The sequence below is a fragment of the Anomaloglossus baeobatrachus genome, chromosome 1 (genome assembly GCF_048569485.1).
Source record: "Anomaloglossus baeobatrachus isolate aAnoBae1 chromosome 1, aAnoBae1.hap1, whole genome shotgun sequence".
NCBI classification, from domain to species: Eukaryota; Metazoa; Chordata; class Amphibia; order Anura; family Aromobatidae; genus Anomaloglossus; species Anomaloglossus baeobatrachus.
The window spans coordinates 592,408,661-592,429,001 of NC_134353.1; positions in this window are offsets into that span (position 1 = coordinate 592,408,661).

Here is a 20,341-nt window from a genome sequence, read left to right on the forward strand (position 1 = left end):
GCTGCAAATATCTTTGCACTAGTGGGACTATACAGAAGTCCAATTGCCACGTTTAGGATGACACTAGGTACACACTGTTTGCTAGTATAATGGCTTAGTTATAATGAGTTGGAGTGTGCAATGCAGGCAGACGTGCTGCAAATATCTGTGCACTACTGGGACTATACAGAAGTCCAATAGCCACGTTTAGGATGACACTAGGTACACTCAGTGTTTGCTAGTATAATGACTTAGTAACAATGAGTTTGAGTGTGCAATGCAGGCAGACGTGCTGCAAATATCTTTGCACTAGTGGGACTATACAGAAGTCCAATTGCCACGTTTAGGATGACACTAGGTACACACTGTTTGCTAGTATAATGGCTTAGTTATAATGAGTTGGAGTGTGCAATGCAGGCAGACGTGCTGCAAATATCTGTGCACTACTGGGACTATACAGAAGTCCAATAGCCACGCTTAGGATGACACTAGGTACACTCAGTGTTTGCTAGTATAATGGCTTAGTTATAATGAGTTGGAGTGTGCAATGCAGGCAGACGTGCTGCAAATATCTGTGCACTACTGGAACTATACAGAAGTCCAATAGCCACGTTTAGGATGACACTAGGTTCACTCAGTGTTTGCTAGTATAATGGCTTAGTTATAATGAGTTGGAGTGTGCAATGCAGGCAGACGTGCTGCAAATATCTTTGCACTAGTGGGACTATACAGAAGTCCAAAAGCCACGTTTAGGATGCCACTAAGTTCACTCAGTGTTTGCTAGTATAATGGCTTAGTAACAATGAGTTTGAGTGTGCAATGCAGGCAGAGGTGCTGCAAATATCTTTGCACTAGTGGGACTATACAGAAGTCCAATAGCCACGTTTAGGATGACACTAGGTACACTGAGTGTTTGCTAGTATAATGGCTTAGTTATAATGAGTTGGAGTGTGCAATGCAGGCAGACATGCTGCAAATATCTGTGCACTACTGGGACTATACAGAAGTCCAATAGCCACGTTTAGGATGCCACTAGGTACACTCAGTGTTTGCTAGTATAATGGCTTAGTTATAATGAGTTGGAGTGTGCAATGCAGGCAGACGTGCTGCAAATATCTTTCTACAAGTGGGACTATACAGAAGTCCAATAGCCACGTTTAGGATGGCACTAGGTACACTCAGTGTTTGCTAGTATAATGGCTTAGTAACAATGAGTTTGAGTGTGCAATGCAGGCAGAGGTGCTGCAAATATCTTTGCACTAGTGGGACTATACAGAAGTCCAATAGCCACGTTTAGGATGACACTAGGTACACTCAGTGTTTGCTAATATAATGGCTTAGTTATAATGAGTTGGAGTGTGCAATGTAGGCAGACGTGCTGCAAATATCTTTGCACTAGTGGGACTATACAGAAGTCCAATAGCCACGTTTAGGATGCCACTAAATTCACTCAGTGTTTGCTAGTATAATGGCTTAGTTATAATGAGTTGGAGTGTGCAATGCAGGCAGACGTGCTGCAAATATATTTGCACTAGTGGGACTATACAGAAGTCCAATAGCCACGTTTAGGATGCAACTAGGTACACTCAGTGTTTGCTAGTATAATGGCTTAGTAACAATGAGTTTGAGTGTGCAATGCAGGCAGACGTGCTGCAAATATCTGTGCACTACTGGGACTATACAGAAGTCCAATAGCCACGTTTAGGATGCCACTAGGTACACTCAGTGTTTGCTAGTATAATGGCTTAGTAACAATGAGTTTGAGTGTGCAATGCAGGCAGAGGTGCTGCAAATATCTTTGCACTAGTGGGACTATACAGAAGTCCAAAAGCCACGTTTAGGATGCCACTAAGTTCACTCAGTGTTTGCTAGTATAATGGCTTAGTTATAATGAGTTGGAGTGTGCAATGCAGGCAGAGGTGCTGCAAATATCTGTGCACTAGTGGGACTATACAGAAGTCCAATAGCCACGTTTAGGATGACACTAGGTACACTCAGTGTTTGCTAGTATAATGGCTTAGTAACAATGAGTTTGAGTGTGCAATGCAGGCAGACGTGCTGCAAATATCTTTGCACTAGTGGGACTATACAGAAGTCCAATAGCCATGTTTAGGATGACACTAGGTACACTCAGTGCTTGCTAGTATAATGGCTTAGTTATAATGAGTTGGAGTGTGCAATGCAGGCAGACGTGCTGGAAATATTTGTGCACTACTGGGACTATACAGAAGTCCAATAGCCACGTTTAGGATGACACTAGGTACACTCAGTGTTTGCTAGTATAATGGCTTAGTTATAATGAGTTGGAGTGTGCAATGCAGGCAGACGTGCTGCAAATATCTTTGCACTAGTGGGACTATACAGAAGTCCAATAGCCACGTTTAGGATGATACTAGGTACACTCAGTGTTTGCTTGTATAATGGCTTAGTAACAATGAGTTGGAGTGTGCAATGCAGGCAGACGTGCTGCAAATATCTCTGCACTAGTGGGACTATACAGAAGTCCAATAGCCACGTTTAGGATGCCACTAGGTACACTCAGTGTTTGCTAGTATAATGGCTTAGTTATAATGAATTGAAGTGTGCAATGCAGGCAGACGTGCTGCAAATATCTGTGCACTACTGGGACTATACAGAAGTCCAATAGCCACGTTTAGGATGCCACTTGGTACACTCAGTAATTGCTAGTATAATGGCTTAGTTATAATGAGTTGGAGTATGCAATGCAGGCAGACGTGCTGCAAATATCTGTGCACTACTGGGACTATACAGAAGTCCAATAGCCACGTTTAGGATGACACTAGGTACACTCAGTGTTTGCTATTATAATGGCTTAGTTATAATGAGTTGGAGTGTGCAATGCAGGCAGACGTGCTGCAAATATCTTTGCACTACTGGGACTATACAGAAGTCCAATAGCCACGTTTAAGATGACACTAGGTTCACTCAGTGTTTGCTAGTATAATGGCTTAGTTATAATGAGTTGGAGTGTGCAATGCAGGCAGACGTGCTGCAAATACCTGTGCACTACTGGGACGATACAGAAGTCCAATAGCCACGTTTAGGATGACACTAGGTACACTCAGTGTTTGCTAGTATAATGGCTTAGTTATAATGAGTTGGAGTGTGCAATGCAGGCAGACGTGCTGCAAATATCTTTGCACTAGTGGGACTATACAGAAGTCCAATAGCCACGTTTAGGATGGCACTAGGTACACTCAGTGTTTGCTAGTATAATGGCTTAATAACAATGAGTTTGAGTGTGCAATGCAGGCAGAGGTGCTGCAAATATCTTTGCACTAGTGGGACTATACAGAAGTCCAATAGCCACGTTTAGGATGACACTAAATTCACTCAGTGTTTGCTAGTATAATGGCTTAGTTACAATGAGTTTGAGTGTGCAATGCAGGCAGACGTGCTGCAAATATCTTTGCACTAGTGGGACTATACAGAAGTCCAATAGCCACGTTTAGGATGACACTAGGTACACTCAGTGTTAGCTAGTATAATGGCTTAGTTATAATGAGTTGGAGTGTGCAATGCAGGCAGACGTGCTGCAAATATATTTGCACTAGTGGGACTATACAGAAGTCCAATAGCCACGTTTAGGATGCCACTAAATTCACTCAGTGTTTGCTAGTATAATGGCTTAGTAACAATGAGTTTGAGTGTGCAATGCAGGCAGACGTGCTGCAAATATCTGTGCACTACTGGGACTATACAGAAGTCCAATAGCCACGTTAAGGATGCCACTAGGTAAACTCTGTGTTTGCCAGTATAATGGCTTAGTAACAATGAGTTTGAGTGTGCAATGCAGGCAGAGGTGCTGCAAATATCTTTGCACTAGTGGGACTATACAGAAGTCCAAAAGCCACGTTTAGGATGCCACTAAGTTCACTCAGTGTTTGCTGGTATAATGGCTTAGTTATAATGAGTTGGAGTGTGCAATGCAGGCAGACGTGCTGCAAATATCTGTGCACTAGTGGGACTATACAGAAGTCCAATAGCCACGTTTAGGATGACACTAGGTACACTCTGTTTGCTAGTATAATGGCTTAGTTATAATGAGTTGGAGTGTGCAATGCAGGCAGACGTGCTGCAAATATCTTTGCACTAGTGGGACAATACAGAAGTCCAATAGCCACGTTTAGGATGACACTAGGTACACTCAGTGTTTGCTAGTATAATGGCTTAGTAACAATGAGTTTGAGTGTGCAATGCAGGCAGACGTGCTGCAAATATCTTTGCACTAGTGGGACTATACAGAAGTCCAATAGCCACGTTTAGGATGCCACTAGGTACACTCAGTGTTTGCTAGTATAATGGCTTAGTTATAATGAGTTGGAGTGTGCAATGCAGCCAGACGTGCTGCAAATATCTGTGCACTACTGGGACTATACAGAAGTCCAATTGCCATGTTTAGGATGACACTAGGTACACTCAGTGCTTGCTAGTATAATGGCTTAGTTATAATGAGTTGGAGTGTGCAATGCAGGCAGTAGTGCTGGAAATATTTGTGCACTACTGGGACTATACAGAAGTCCAATAGCCTTGTTTAGGATGACACTAGGTTCACTCAGTGTTTGCTAGTATAATGGCTTAGTTATAATGAGTTGGAGTGTGCAATGCAGGCAGACGTGCTGCAAATATCTTTGCACTAGTGGGACAATACAGAAGTCCAATAGCCACGTTTAGGATGATACTAGGTACACTCAGTGTTTGCTAGTATAATGGCTTAGTAACAATGAGTTTGAGTGTGCAATGCAGGCAGACGTGCTGCAAATATCTTTCCACTAGTGGGACTATACAGAAGTCCAATAGCCACGTTTAGGACGCCACTAGGTACACTCAGTGTTTGCTAGTATAATGGCTTAGTTATAATGAGTTGGAGTGTGCAATGCAGGCAGACGTGCTGCAAATATCTGTGCACTACTGGGACTATACAGAAGTCCAATAGCCACGTTTAGGATGCCACTTGGTACACTCAGTGTTTGCTAGTATAATGGCTTAGTTATAATGAGTTGGAGTGTGCAATGCAGGCAGACGTGCTGCAAATATCTGTGCACTACTGGGACTATACAGAAGTCCAATAGCCACGTTTAAGATGACACTAGGTTCACTCAGTGTTTGCTAGTATAATGGCTTAGTTATAATGAGTTGGAGTGTGCAATGCAGGCAGACGTGCTGCAAATACCTGTGCACTACTGGGACTATACAGAAGTCCAATAGCCACGTTTAGGATGACACTAGGTACACAGAGTGTTTGCTAGTATAATGGCTTAGTTATAATGAGTTGGAGTGTGCAATGCAGGCAGACGTGCTGCAAATATCTTTGCACTAGTGGGACTATACAGAAGTCCAATAGCCACGTTTAGGTTGCCACTTAGTTCACTCAGTGTTTGCTAGTATAATGGCTTAGTTACAATGAGTTGGAGTGTGCAATGCAGGCAGACATGCTGCAAATATCTGTGCACTACTGGGACTATACAGAAGTCCAATAGCCACGTTTAGGATGACACTAGGTACACTAAGTGTTTGCTAGTATAATGGCTTAGTTATAATGAGTTGGAGTGTGCAATGTAGGCAGACGTGCTGCAAATATCTTTGCACTAGTGGGACTATACAGAAGTCCAATAGCCACGTTTAGGATGCCACTAAATTCACTCAGTGTTTGCTAGTATAATGGCTTAGTTACAATGAGTTTCAGTGTGCAATGCAGGCAGACGTGCTGCAAATATCTGTGCACTACTGGCACTATACAGAAGTCCAATAGCCACGTTTAGGATGACACTAGGTACACTCAGTGTTTGCTAGTATAATGGCTTAGTTATATTGAGTTGGAGTGTGCAATGCAGGCAGATGTGCTGCAAATATCTGTGCACTACTGGGACTATACAGAAGTCCAATAGCCACGTTTAGGATGCCACTAGGTACACTCAGTGTTTGCTAGTATAATAGCTTAGTAACAATGAGTTTGAGTGTGCAATGCAGGCAGAGGTGCTGCAAATATCTTTGCACTAGTGGGACTATACAGAAGTCCAATAGCCACGTTTAGGATGCCACTAAGTTCAGTCAGTGTTTGCTAGTATAATGGCTTAGTTATAATGAGTTGGAGTGTGCAATGCAGGCAGACGTGCTGCAAATATCTGTGCACTAGTGGGACTATACAGAAGTCCAATAGCCACGTTTAGGATGACACTAGGTACACTCTGTTTGCTAGTATAATGGCTTAGTTTTAATGAGTTGGAGTGTGCAATGCAGGCAGACGTGCTGCAAATATCTGTGCACTACTTGGACTATACAGAAGTCCAATAGCCACGTTTAGGATGACACTAGGTACACTCAGTGTTTGCTAGTATAATGGCTTAGTAACAATGAGTTTGAGTGTGCAATGCAGGCAGAGGTGCTGCAAATATCTTTGTACTAGTGGGACTATACAGAAGTCCAATAGGCACGTTTAGGATGACACTAGGTACACTCAGTGTTTGCTGTTATAATGGCTTAGTTATAATGAGTTGGAGTGTGCAATGCAGGCAGACGTTCTGCAAATATCTTTGCACTAGTGGGACTATACAGAAGTCCAATAGCCACGTTTAGGATGACACTAGGTACTCTCAATGTTTGCTAGTATAATGGCTTAGTTATAATGAGTTGGAGTGTGCAATGCAGGCAGACGTGCTGCAAATATCTGTGCACTACTGGGACTATACAGAAGTCCAATAGCCACGTTTAGGATGACACTAGGTACACTAAGTGTTTGCTAGTATAATGGCTTAGTTATAATGAGTTGGAGTGTGCAATGTAGGCAGACGTGCTGCAAATATCTTTTCACTAGTGGGACTATACAGAAGTCCAATAGCCACGTTTAGGATGCCACTAAATTCACTCAGTGTTTGCTAGTATAATGGCTTAGTTACAATGAGTTTCAGTGTGCAATGCAGGCAGACGTGCTGCAAATATCTGTGCACTACTGGCACTATACAGAAGTCCAATAGCCACGTTTAGGATGACACTAGGTACACTCAGTGTTTGCTAGTATAATGGCTTAGTTATATTGAGTTGGAGTGTGCAATGCAGGCAGATGTGCTGCAAATATCTGTGCACTACTGGGACTATACAGAAGTCCAATAGCCACGTTTAGGATGCCACTAGGTACACTCAGTGTTTGCTAGTATAATAGCTTAGTAACAATGAGTTTGAGTGTGCAATGCAGGCAGAGGTGCTGCAAATATCTTTGCACTAGTGGGACTATACAGAAGTCCAATAGCCACGTTTAGGATGCCACTAAGTTCAGTCAGTGTTTGCTAGTATAATGGCTTAGTTATAATGAGTTGGAGTGTGCAATGCAGGCAGACGTGCTGCAAATATCTGTGCACTAGTGGGACTATACAGAAGTCCAATAGCCACGTTTAGGATGACACTAGGTACACTCTGTTTGCTAGTATAATGGCTTAGTTTTAATGAGTTGGAGTGTGCAATGCAGGCAGACGTGCTGCAAATATCTGTGCACTACTTGGACTATACAGAAGTCCAATAGCCACGTTTAGGATGACACTAGGTACACTCAGTGTTTGCTAGTATAATGGCTTAGTAACAATGAGTTTGAGTGTGCAATGCAGGCAGAGGTGCTGCAAATATCTTTGTACTAGTGGGACTATACAGAAGTCCAATAGGCACGTTTAGGATGACACTAGGTACACTCAGTGTTTGCTGTTACAATGGCTTAGTTATAATGAGTTGGAGTGTGCAATGCAGGCAGACGTTCTGCAAATATCTTTGCACTAGTGGGACTATACAGAAGTCCAATAGCCACGTTTAGGATGACACTAGGTACTCTCAATGTTTGCTAGTATAATGGCTTAGTTATAATGAGTTGGAGTGTGCAATGCAGGCAGACGTGCTGCAAATATCTGTGCACTACTGGGACTATACAGAAGTCCAATAGCCACGTTTAGGATGCCACTAGGTACACTCAGTGTTTGCTAGTATAATGGCTTAGTAACAATGAGTTTGAGTGTGCAATGCAGGCAGAGGTGCTGCAAATATCTTTGCACTAGTGGGACTATACAGAAGTCCATTAGCCACGTTTAGGATGCCACTAAGTTTACTCAGTGTTTGCTAGTATAATGGCTTAGTTATAATGAGTTGGAGTGTGCAATGCAGGCAGACGTGCTGCAAATATCTGTGCACTAGTGGGACTATACAGAAGTCCAATAGCCACGTTTAGGATGACTTTAGGTACACTCTGTTTGCTAGTATAATGGCTTAGTTATAATGATTTGGAGTGTGCAATGCAGGCAGACGTGCTGCAAATATCTGTGCACTACTGGGACTATACAGAAGTCCAATAGCCACGTTTAGGATGACACTAGGTACACTCAGTGTTTGCTATTATAATGGCTTAGTTATAATGAGTTTGAGTGTGCAATGCAGGCAGACGTGCTGCAAATATCTTTGCACTAGTAGGACTATACAGAAGTCCAATAGTCACGTTTAGGATGACACTAGGTACACTCAGTGTTTGCTAGTATAATGGCTTAGTAACAATGAGTTTGAGTGTGCAATGCAGGCAGAGGTGCTGCAAATATCTTTGCACTACTGGGACTATACAGAAGTCCAATAACCACGTTTAGGATGCCACTAGGTACACTCAGTGTTTGCTAGTATAATGGCTTAGTTATAATGAGTTGGAGTGTGCAATGCAGGCAGAGGTGCTGCAAATATCTGTGCACTACTGGGACTATACAGAAGTCCAATAGCCACGTTTAGGATGACTCTAGGTTCACTCAGTGTTTGCTAGTATAATGGCTTAGTTATAATGAGTTGGAGTGTGCAATGCAAGCAGAGGTGCTGCAAATATCTTTGCACTAGTGGGACTATACAGAAGTCCAATAGCCACGTTTAGGATGATACTAGGTACACTCAGTGTTTGCTAGTATAATGGCTTAGTTATAATGAGTTGAAGTGTGCAATGCAGGCAGACGTGCTGCAAATATCTTTGCACTAGTGGGACTATACAGAAGTCCAATAGCCACGTTTATGAAGCCACTAAGTTCACTCAGTGTTTGCTAGTATAATGGCTTAGTAACAATGAGTTTGAGTGTGCAATGCAGGCAGAGGTGCTGCAAATATCTCTGCACTACTGGGACTATACAGAAGTCCAATAGCCACGTTTAGGATGCCACTAGGTACACTCAGTGTTTGCTAGTATAATGGCTTAGTTATAATGAGTTGGAGTGTGCAATGCAGGCAGACGTGCTGCAAATATCTGTGCACTATTGGGACTATACAGAAGTCCAACAGCCACGTTTAGGATGACACTAGGTACACTCAGTGTTTGCTAGTATAATGGCTTAGTTATAATGAGTTGGAGTGTGCAATGCAGGCAGACGTGCTGCAAATATCTTTGCACTAGTGGGACTATACAGAAGTCCAATAGCCACGTTTAGGAAGCCACTAAGTTCACTCAGTGTTTGCTAGTATAATGGCTTAGTAACAATGAGTTTGAGTGTGCAATGCAGGCAGACGTGCTGCAAATATCTCTGCACTAGTGGGACTATACAGAAGTCCAATAGCCACGTTAAGGATGGCACTAGGTACACTCAGTGTTTGCAAGTATAATGGCTTAGTTATAATGAGTTTGAGTGTGCAATGCAGGCAGACATGCTGCAAATATCTATGCACTACTGGTACTATACAGAAGTCCAATAGCCACGTTTAGGATGACACTAGGTACACTCAGTATTTGCTAGTATAATGGCTTAGTAACAATGAGTTTGAGTGTGCAATGCAGGCAGAGGTGCTGCAAATATCTTTGCATTAGTGGGGCTATAAAGAAGTCCAATAGCCATGTTTAGGATGACACTAGGTACACTCAGTGTTTGCTAGTATAATGGCTTAGTTATAATGAGTTAGAGTGGGCAATGCAGGCAGACGTGCTGCAAATATCTTTGCACTAGTGGGACTATACAGAAGTCCAATAGCCACGTTTAGGATGACACTAGGTACTCTCAATGTTTGCTAGTATAATGGCTTAGTAACAATGAGTTTGAGTGTGCAATGCAGGCAGACGTGCTGCAAATATCTCTGCACTAGTGGGACTATACAGAAGTCCAATAGCCACGTTTAGGATGGCACTAGGTTCACTCAGTGTTTGCTAGTATAATGGCTTAGTTATAATGAGTTGGAGTGTGCAATGCAGGCAGACATGCTGCAAATATCTATGCACTACTGGGACTATACAGAAGTCCAATAGCCACGTTTAGGATGCCACTAAGTTTCCTCAGTGTTTGCTAGTATAATGGCTTAGTAACAATGAGTTTGAGTGTGCAATGCAGGTAGAGGTGCTGCAAATATCTTTGCACTAGTGGGACTATACAGAAGTACAATAGCCACGTTTAGGATGACACTAGGTACACTCAGTGTTTGCTAGTATAATGGCTTAGTTATAATGAGTTGGAGTGTGCAGTGCAGACAGACATGCTGCAAATATCTTTGCACTAGTGGGACTATACAGAAGTCCAATAGCCACGTTTAGGATGACACTAGGTACACTCAGTGTTTGCTAGTATAATGACTTAGTTATAATGAGTTGGAGTGTGCAATGCAGGCAGACGTGCTGCAAATATCTGTGCACTACTGGGACTATAGAGAAGTCCAATAGCCACGTTTAGGATGACACTAGGTACACTCAGTGTTTGCTAGTATAATGGCTTAGTTATAATGAGTTGGAGTGTGCAATGTAGGCAGACGTGCTGCAAATATCTTTGCACTAGTGGGACTATACAGAAGTCCAATTGCCACGTTTAGGATGCCACTAAATTCACTCAGTGTTTGCTAGTATAATGGCTTAGTTACAATGAGTTTGAGTGTGCAATGCAGGCAGAGGTGCTGCAAATATCTGTGCACTACTGGGACTATACAGAAGTCCAATAGCCACGTTTAGGATGACACTAGGTACACTCAGTGTTTGCTAGTATAATGGCTTAGTTATAATGAGTTGGAGTGTGCAATGCAGGCAGACGTGCTGCAAATATCTTTGCACTAGTGGGACTATACAGAAGTCCAATAGCCACGATTAGGATGCTACTAGGTGCACTCAGTGTTTGCTAGTATAATGGCTTAGTAACAATGAGTTTGAGTGTGCAATGCAGGCAGACGTGCTGCAAATATCTGTGCACTACTGGGACTATACAGAAGTCCAATAGCCACGTTTAGGATGACACTAGGTACACTCAGTGTTTGCTAGTATAATGGCTTAGTTATAATGAGTTGGAGTGTGCAATGCAGGCAGACGTGCTGCAAATATCTTTGCACTAGTGGGACTATACAGAAGTCCAATAGCCACGTTTAGGATGCCACTAGGTACACTCAGTGTTTGCTAGTATAATGGCTTAGTAACAATGAGTTTGAGTGTGCAATGCAGGCAAATATCTTTGCACTAGTGGGACTATACAGAAGTCCAATAGCCACGTTTAGGATGACACTAGGTACACTCTGTTTGCTAGTATAATGGCTTAGTTATAATGAGTTGGCGTGTGCAATGCAGGCAAATGTGGTGCCCCTGAGGCTTCCGTCGCCACAGAGACATTGCACCCCAGTCAGAGGTGTGATGTCCCATCCTGGGTAAGGAAAGGGGTACATGCCAGTTCACAGGTAAAACTGCACTACACCCATTGCTAGGCTCACACTGGGACCAGGGACAGTGGCAGCAACCCTCCCATGCTGCATGCTGGGAGGGGTCGTAAGACCCATTCCTGCTCCCATAGGGTGGTAGCATAGCAACCGGGGGGTGGGAAGAGCATGCCGAGTGTAGAGAAGAGAGGAAGGTCAATGTTTCAGTTTACCTCAGAGAGTGAGAGAGTGAGGAGCCAGCATGTAGCTGTGAAAGAGAAAGGAGCTCTGTGAGTTCAGAGTGTCCGCAACAGAGAAAGAAAGCAACAGAGAAGGAGAGAAACAGAGAGTAGAAGAAGAGCTCTAGTCAGGCAGGAGCTAAAGAAAGAAGAAAGTGACGCTTCCTGGTGAAGATCCTGGGACTCGGAGGGTCCAGGTGACACCAAGCAGGGAACGAAGGGATTCTAGGGCCACAGAGAGCTTCAGAGCTGGTGGCCAGTGAAGTCAGCTGAGAAAGGACACAATTAGAGGGGTGCACTGGCATCAACCCCCAGATCTACCCGGGATCGGCGGAGGTCCTGATGGTGGTCCCAGCAGTCCAAAGGCTCCTTGACAAGAACTGTGAGTAAAGACCTTGAAACTGCACCCCTGGTGTTGCCTCAGTTATTTCTCTGCATAGACACTAATAAGCACCAACTGTGCCCCGGGGCATTGCTCCACCTGTGGGGAGTAGTACCATCATTGCTGCCATTCCACCAGCCCCGGAGGCCTCATACAGCAGCGGCGGCTTAATAGCTGCATACCACAGGTGGCGTCACGAACACAAACTTTATTCACCCCCAACACTGCAGCCATATTTTATTGACACCCACCAGGGCCACGGAGTCGGGCCCTGCCACCACTGACGACCCCCAGACTAGTCCGGCCCGGCACCGGGTGTCCCATAGCCCTGGGGTGGGCGAGTCAACTTTTGGCGTCACGAACAGGATTTCGTGCCCGGACCCACCGGGTACTGTGCGCCTTAAAAGACTGTGAAAGAACTGTGTTTTACTGAAAAAACTGCCGCCATTAGCCTGGCTGAGCGTGGGAAGAAGAGGGACGTGCCTGCAGAAAGAGTGCGAAAGTAAGCCCCGCCCCCTTTGATCTTGCAAGGAAGAGCGCAAAGCGGTGCCCGCTATGGAGAGCAGACGGAAGATGTCTGCGTTCAGCCCTGTCGGCTGCATGGCGGGACTCCGAAGTGGAGGAGGCGGAGTGGCTTTTGATGTGGAGGATCGCGGCCCGAGTGAGCTCCCCGAGGGAACCGCTGCGAGGTTGGAGCAGGAGCTGGGTCGATTCTGTGTCCGGGTGAGAGCACAGACGCTGCAGCAGGTGCTCGACTGGAAGGCGGAAGTCCGGAGGATGGTCGCCGTGGTGTGGGCCCAGGAACAGAGGGCCGCCGCAGCAGCCGTGTTGCGTGAAGATAAAGCCACGCAGACCCCCACGGCATCCCTCCTCAGCTGGGAGCCAGGACCCGACAGCACCGTGACGAGTGAGCCCTGTGAAGCACCACTCCGGGATCAAGAGGTACCGTGTACGCTGCCCCCGCCACCGTTCCCGCTGGAGGTTCAGAGCCCGGGGATGTATTGTGCCTGGAGAAGAAGTCCGGTGTCCCGTACGACATTGGCACAGTACAGTCCCCTGCAATGGTAATCGCATCCGTAAGTTAACCCCTGAAGTTAAATGTTCGAGTTGAAAGTTTTAAAGGACCTGCTCCAGAAATAATACTTCCTGCCTTTGTTGAACGTCCCTAAGTTCTCCAGGAGACGCCACCCAGCACAAGAGGTGGAAGGAGGAGGACCTTGTCTGACTTGTTGACCGTCGCTGGGACAGAGTCCCAGTGGGCGCCATCAAGGGTCGGAGCCCCTGGTGGAGGACGACAAGGAGTTAATGGAGTCAGGACAGTACATAGCCACTGAATGTCTGCCCATTGTTCTTTTCGAAGATGACACCCTATTCCTGAATCCTTGTCCCCTGTTCTTTTTGAAGATGACCCCCCCCCCTGTTTATGTGTTACCGGGCCACTGGACTGGAATGTGGTCCCCGGTGAATGTGTTATTTATGTGCCTCCCATAAAGGGATGTAATGTCCTAAAGTTTTAATGTTTTATGCATAACAAAATTTTGCAGTTTCTTCCATTGTTTTTGTTGTTTCAGCCCGAGGACGTGCTGGGATTCGCTGTGGGGGAGTGTGGTGCCCCTGAGGCTTCCGTCGCCACAGAGACATTGCACCCCAGTCAGAGGTGTGATGTCCCATCCTGGGTAAGGAAAGGGGTACATGCCAGTTCACAGGTAAAACTGCACTACACCCATTGCTAGGCTCACACTGGGACCAGGGACAGTGGCAGCAACCCTCCCATGCTGCATGCTGGGAGGGGTCGTAAGACCCATCCCTGCTCCCATAGGGTGGTAGCATAGCAACCGGGGGGTGGGAAGAGTATGCCGAGTGTAGAGAAGAGAGGAAGGTCAGAGTTTCAGTTTACCTCAGAGAGTGAGAGAGTGAGGAGCCAGCATGTAGCTGTGAAAGAGAAAGGAGCTCTGTGAGTTCAGAGTGTCCGCAACAGAGAAAGAAAGCAACAGAGAAGGAGAGAAACAGAGAGTAGAAGAAGAGCTCTAGTCAGGCAGGAGCTAAAGAAAGAAGAAAGTGACGCTTCCTGGTGAAGATCCTGGGACTCGGAGGGTCCAGGTGACACCAAGCAGGGAACGAAGGGATTCCAGGGCCACAGAGAGCTTCAGAGCTGGTGGCCAGTGAAGTCAGCTGAGAAAGGACACAATTAGAGGGGTGCACTGGCATCAACCCCCAGATCTACCCGGGATCGGCGGAGGTCCTGACGGTGGTCCCAGCAGTCCAAAGGCTCCTGCAGGCCTTGACAAGAACTGTGAGTAAAGACCTTGAAACTGCACCCCTGGTGTTGCCTCAGTTATTTCTCTGCATAGACACTAATAAGCACCAACTGTGCCCCGGGGCATTGCTCCACCTGTGGGGAGAAGTACCATCATTGCTGCCATTCCACCAGCTCCGGAGGCCTCATACAGCAGCGGCGGCTTAATAGCTGCATACCACAGGTGGCGTCACGAACACAAACTTTATTCACCCCCAACACTGCAGCCATATTTTATTGACACCCACCAGGGCCACGGAGTCGGGCCCCGCCACCACTGACAACCCCCGGACTAGTCCGGCCCGGCACCGGGTGTCCCATAGCCCTGGGGTGGGCGAGTCACAGACGTGCTGCAAATATCTGTGCACTAGTGGGACTATACAGAAGTCCAATAGCCACGTTTAGGATGACACTAGGTACACTCTGTTTGCTAGTATAATGGCTTAGTTATAATGAGTTGGAGTGTGCAATGCAGGCAGACGTGCTGCAAATATCTGTGCACTACTGGGACTATACAGAAGTCCAATAGCCACGTTTAGGATGACACCAGGTACACTCAGTGTTTGCTAGTATAATGGCTTAGTAACAATGAGTTTGAGTGTGCAATGCAGGCAGACGTGCTGCAAATATCTTTGCACTAGTGGGACTATACAGAAGTCCAATAGCCACGTTTAGGATGCCACTAGGTTCACTCAGTGTTTGCTAGTATAATGGCTTAGTAACAATGAGTTTGAGTGTGCAATGCAGGCAGAGGTGTTGCAAATATCTTTGCACTAGTGGGACTATACAGAAGTCCAATAGCCACGTTTAGGATGCCACTAGGTACACTCAGTGTTTGCTAGTATAATGGCTTAGTTATAATGAGTTGGCGTGTGCAATGCAGGCAGACGTGCTGCAAATATCTGTGCACTACTGGGACTATACAGAAGTCCAATAGCCACGTTTAGGATGCCACTAGGTACACTCAGTGTTTTCTAGTATAATGGCTTAGTTATAATGAGTTGGAGTGTGCAATGCAGGCAGACGTGCTGCAAATATCTGTGCACTACTGGGACTATACAGAAGTCCAATAGCCACATTTAGGATGATACTAGGTACACTCAGTGTTTGCTAGTATAATGGCTTAGTTATAATAAGTTGGAGTGTGCAATGCAGGCAGACGTGCTGCAAATATCTGTGCACTACTGGGACTATACAGAAGTCCAATAGCCACGTTTAGGATGCCACTAAGGTCACTCAGTGTTTGCTAGTATAATGGCTTAGTAACAATGAGTTTGAGTGTGCAATGCAGGCAGAGGTGCTGCAAATATCTGTGCACTACTGGGACTATACAGAAGTCCAATAGCCACGTTTAGGATGACACTAGGTACACTCAGTGTTTGCTAGTATAATGGCTTAGTTATAATGAGTTGGAGTGTGCAATGCAGGCAGACGTGCTGCAAATATCTGTGCACTACTGGGACTATACAGAAGTCCAATAGCCACGTTTAGGATGACACTAGGTACACTCAGTGTTTGCTAGTATAATGGCTTAGTTATATTGAGTTGGAGTGTGCAATGCAGGCAGACGTGCTGCAAATATCTTTGCACTAGTGGGACTATACAGAAGTCCAATAGCCACGTTTAGGATGCCACTAAGTTCACTCAGTGTTTGCTAGTATAATGGCTTAGTAACAATGAGTTTGAGTGTGCAATGCAGGCAGAGGTGCTGCAAATATCTTTGCACTAGTGGGACTATACAGAAGTCCAATAGCCACGTTTAGGATGACACTAGGTACACTCAGTGTTTGCTAGTATAATGGCTTAGTTATAATGAGTTGGAGTGTGCAATGCAGGCAGAGGTGCTGCAAATATCTGTGCACTACTGGGACTATACAGAAGTCCAATAGCCACGTTTAGGATGACACTAGGTACACTTAGTGTTTGCTAGTATAATGGCTTATTTATAATGAGTTGGAGTGTGCAATGCAGGCAGACGTGCTGCAAATATCTGTGCACTACTGGGACTATACAGAAGTCCAATAGCCACGTTTAGTATGACACTAGGTACACTCAGTGTTTGCTAGTATAATGGCTTAGTTATAATGAGTTGGAGTGTGCAATGCAGGCAGACGTGCTGCAAATAACTGTGCACTACTGGGACTATACAGAAGTCCAATAGCCACGTTTAGGATGACACTAGGTACACTCAGTGTTTGCTAGTATAATGGCTTAGTTACAATGAGTTGGAGTGTGCAAAGGACAGGAGGGTACAGTGGCAGGGTTGTGGGTCTCTGGGTAGAGGAATGGAAGCCTGCCTTTCTATCCCTCCTAATGGGGAAATGCAGCGAGGAAATCCCTGACCTTAGCTACACAGACGCTGTCATCTTGTGTAGCTGTTAAACTCTGTTTTCACGACCTGTCACCTATGGCTCTGACCCTGCCCGTATGAGCCCTTAAATGGACTGATAGAAAGTGCTATCCCTAAGCTGTCCAGCACTGTGTATGGAGCGCATACAGCAGTATCGGCGATAGGACTCAGGACGGAGCTGCGCCAGTGATGTCTGACATCAAGGACTCAGAAGAGATAATGGCGTCCGGACGGGCAGATACTCGTTTTTATAATGCAGGGACATGTGATATGGACATCCTATCACACATGCCGTTGCTTCTCTGGCTAAAAGTCCACTTAGCTGTGTGTGTGTCTGGGATTGGCTGACATGCTGGCCCTCCCCACTACACGCGTGCGCTTAGGGAAGGAAGACAAGGAAAAAAAAAAAAATGGCGATCGTCATTATCCATACAGCAGTGATCTGAATGCGCTGTTCCCGCACACTATACACTGAAATCTCATAATAGTGTGAGTCACAGAGTGACTTACACTATTACAGCGGAAAGCCAGCTAGGAATTAGCTGTTTTTTTTGCTGCTAGAACCATTCTCGAACGTATCTAGAACTATCGAGCTTTTGCAAAAAAGCTCGATTTCTAGTTCGATCTAGAACAGCCCCCAAAATCCCTCGAGCCGCGAACTGGAGAACCACGAACCACGAACCGCGCTCAACTCTATACTTGACGCCAAACACGGACAAAAAAAAAAAGTCCCGCTGAAAATTGACCACGGATTCAAATACGTTATCTGCATCACTGTTCAGTGCTCGACGGGATGCATGGACAGATGAGGTGTAAAAACAGACAGGGGATACAGGAAAAAAAACTATACTCACAGGACCCAGAGGATTAGCAGGAGGATCACTGACTAGAAGAACTACAGGAGGAATTAAAGGCAGGAAGTGGACAGCTTATTACAGGAGCAGCAGGAAGGAAGTTGGACAGCTCATCAGAAGACCCAGGAAGGACCCAGGCAGGACCAAGCGATGGAGACAGATGTGATCAAGTCAGTAAAGACCTCGGACAATCCGGTGAAGGCAGGTAGGGGACGTCGGAGGGAGAGCATATGAAGAGGGGGAGGGAAAGACCGGAGAAGCAGAGTCAGGAGAATGGGAGCAGAATAGAGGTCGCTGGGGGCAGATTGCGGTGGGGCAGATCGCGGCGGGGAGCAGATCGCAACGGGGGGCACATCGGCACGGGCAAAGGTCATCACGGGAGTGCGCAGAGGCCATCAGGGGGAGCACGCAATACTTACGGGGAGCAGGAGCGGCGATCAGGCAGCGGCATCAGCAGCAGCGTTGGCGTGGTACTTCAAGTACCAGCTGGTTCACGCAGCAGACATGCTGGGGGAGGGCTCCCCAGACCAACACAAGCCTTGGGAGGGTGGTCACTTCCAGATCAGACCGCCCCACTGCACGCTGATTGGAGCGTTTGCGCATCATAGCACGATCACTCCAATCAGTGCTGCAGAGGCTGGGGGGCACCATGTTTGAGCTCCAGCTATGATCTGCTGCAGCTGCTGCAGCACCTCATAGCAGGATCTCACAGGATCGCACTGGTTCAGGCATTGTTTTAGCCGAAACCAGTGCGATCGATGTGGTTGGCGGTTCAGATTTGAACAGCTAATCATAATGATCGTCGATGGGGGGTGGCGAAGCCACCCCCCTTTGGTCAAGCAAAGGTCCCCTGCTGTAAGAAACAGCAGGGGACATCATTTGAAAGTACTTGCTATAACCACGGCAATCAAATGAACTTTAGGCAGTAAAGTTAAGTCCCTGGTCGTTAAGTCATGTAAAAATAGGACGTAACTTTACTGCCCACGGTCGTGAGGGGGTTAATGTTCGGTTCGCTGAGCCCAACCGAACAAATGGTACATTAATCAAATCTTTATTGAACCGACCTTCGAACCATTACCAAACCTTTACAAACTCCATTGAATTCAATGAGAGGCCAAACGTAAGGCAGAGAAAACATCTTTGGAAGGGTCGGAAAGCTTCCAAAACTGCAAAATACAATTTACAGTGCAGCCCTACTGTTTCGGCATTGCCATTAGTTTCCTAGACTATTGACATAAGAAATATAGAGGTGGATGAGAGACAGGTGTAGGGCTGGTGCTCCCATACCCCTACCAGTACAGTCAAGAGACAACTTTGAGACCTATCTAGTAGTCTCAACATTGAAAATCCTTTCAGACAAATAGCAGTACAGTAGAATCAATCGCCCTCCTCCCTAAGGGTCTTAAAAAAGAAGGGAGATATGATCCATGTGTGCCACCCCCGCGACAGCCGACGGGCTGCTCGGACCCGGATCCGCAGTGGCTCGAGAGCTCTCAGGATCCGAGGTGGCGTTGCGCGACACCCTCGGAAATAAAAGGGGGGATAGTTTGTGGGTTTGAGGTAATGTTCGTGACGCCACCCACGGTGTGTGGTACCGCTGCCGGTTTGGGGAGCTTAGGGATGCTGGTGTGTGGCAGCTTAAGTTGTTAACCCCTCCGTGGGCAGGGGAGTGGTGTCCCGGGGTCCGGTGATGGATGGAGTGGGGAGCCCGTCAGGTGCAAGGGGGATAACGTGTACTCACACAGTCCAAAGTCACTGACACTGACACCAGGTAGACCAAACTCTTGAGCACTCTGTAGTCCTTGGGCTTGCACACTGGGTCCGTGCCCTTTTGGTGTTGCCGGTTGACCTGAAGCCTTGTCCCTTGGCACTGTGTGTCCTACGTGTGGATCCCTTACACTTGAAGCGTTTCGGGTTCCGCTCACCTTCGTGGCTAGCAGGGTGAGCTTGCTCTCAGGGTTCACGCTTGGGATTTTCTGGACGGTTGTGGGAAGTCCTTTCCCCCTCGTTGTGCTAGTACCCCGATTCTGGAGCGGGTGGGGAACGGTTCCTGAAGATTCCGTTCCCGTCGAGTGAATTACTGGGCTGCGTGAAGCTACTTCCCAGCCTAGGGTCCGCGTACCCCGTCGTGCCCTGGTCCCTGCCTGGTTGTAGCACAAGGCAGCCTGCCCGCTCTCTGTAGCGGCACCATGCTCCCTGTCACTACCCACTGTGACCTGGGTTCCAGGCCATCGTCTGGCACCTGGGACGGGCACAGAAGCCCAGCTCCACAGTGTGACCTTTCACTGTCACTGCTGAACTTCAACTTCTCTTCAACTGCACTGACACTTCTGCCCTCCTTCTACCAGCCCCCTATCTGGGTGGCCCTATTCCCCTCAGGCTGCCCAATGGGTGTTTGGTGGGTGTGGTGCAGAGTGTTCCTCAGGATTTATGTACACCTGTTGGTAGCAACACTAAAGTGGCAGGACCCGTAACCAAGGAGGAGCGGGTACCATGCAGAAGGGCAGATTGCACGGCACCCTTGTGATGACCTGATAGGCCAGGGCGTCACACATGCAACACACAGGCTGTAACCCGGCATTTCAGTTTTAAAAAATGAGCACATACCAACCATACCTTATGCAGGAG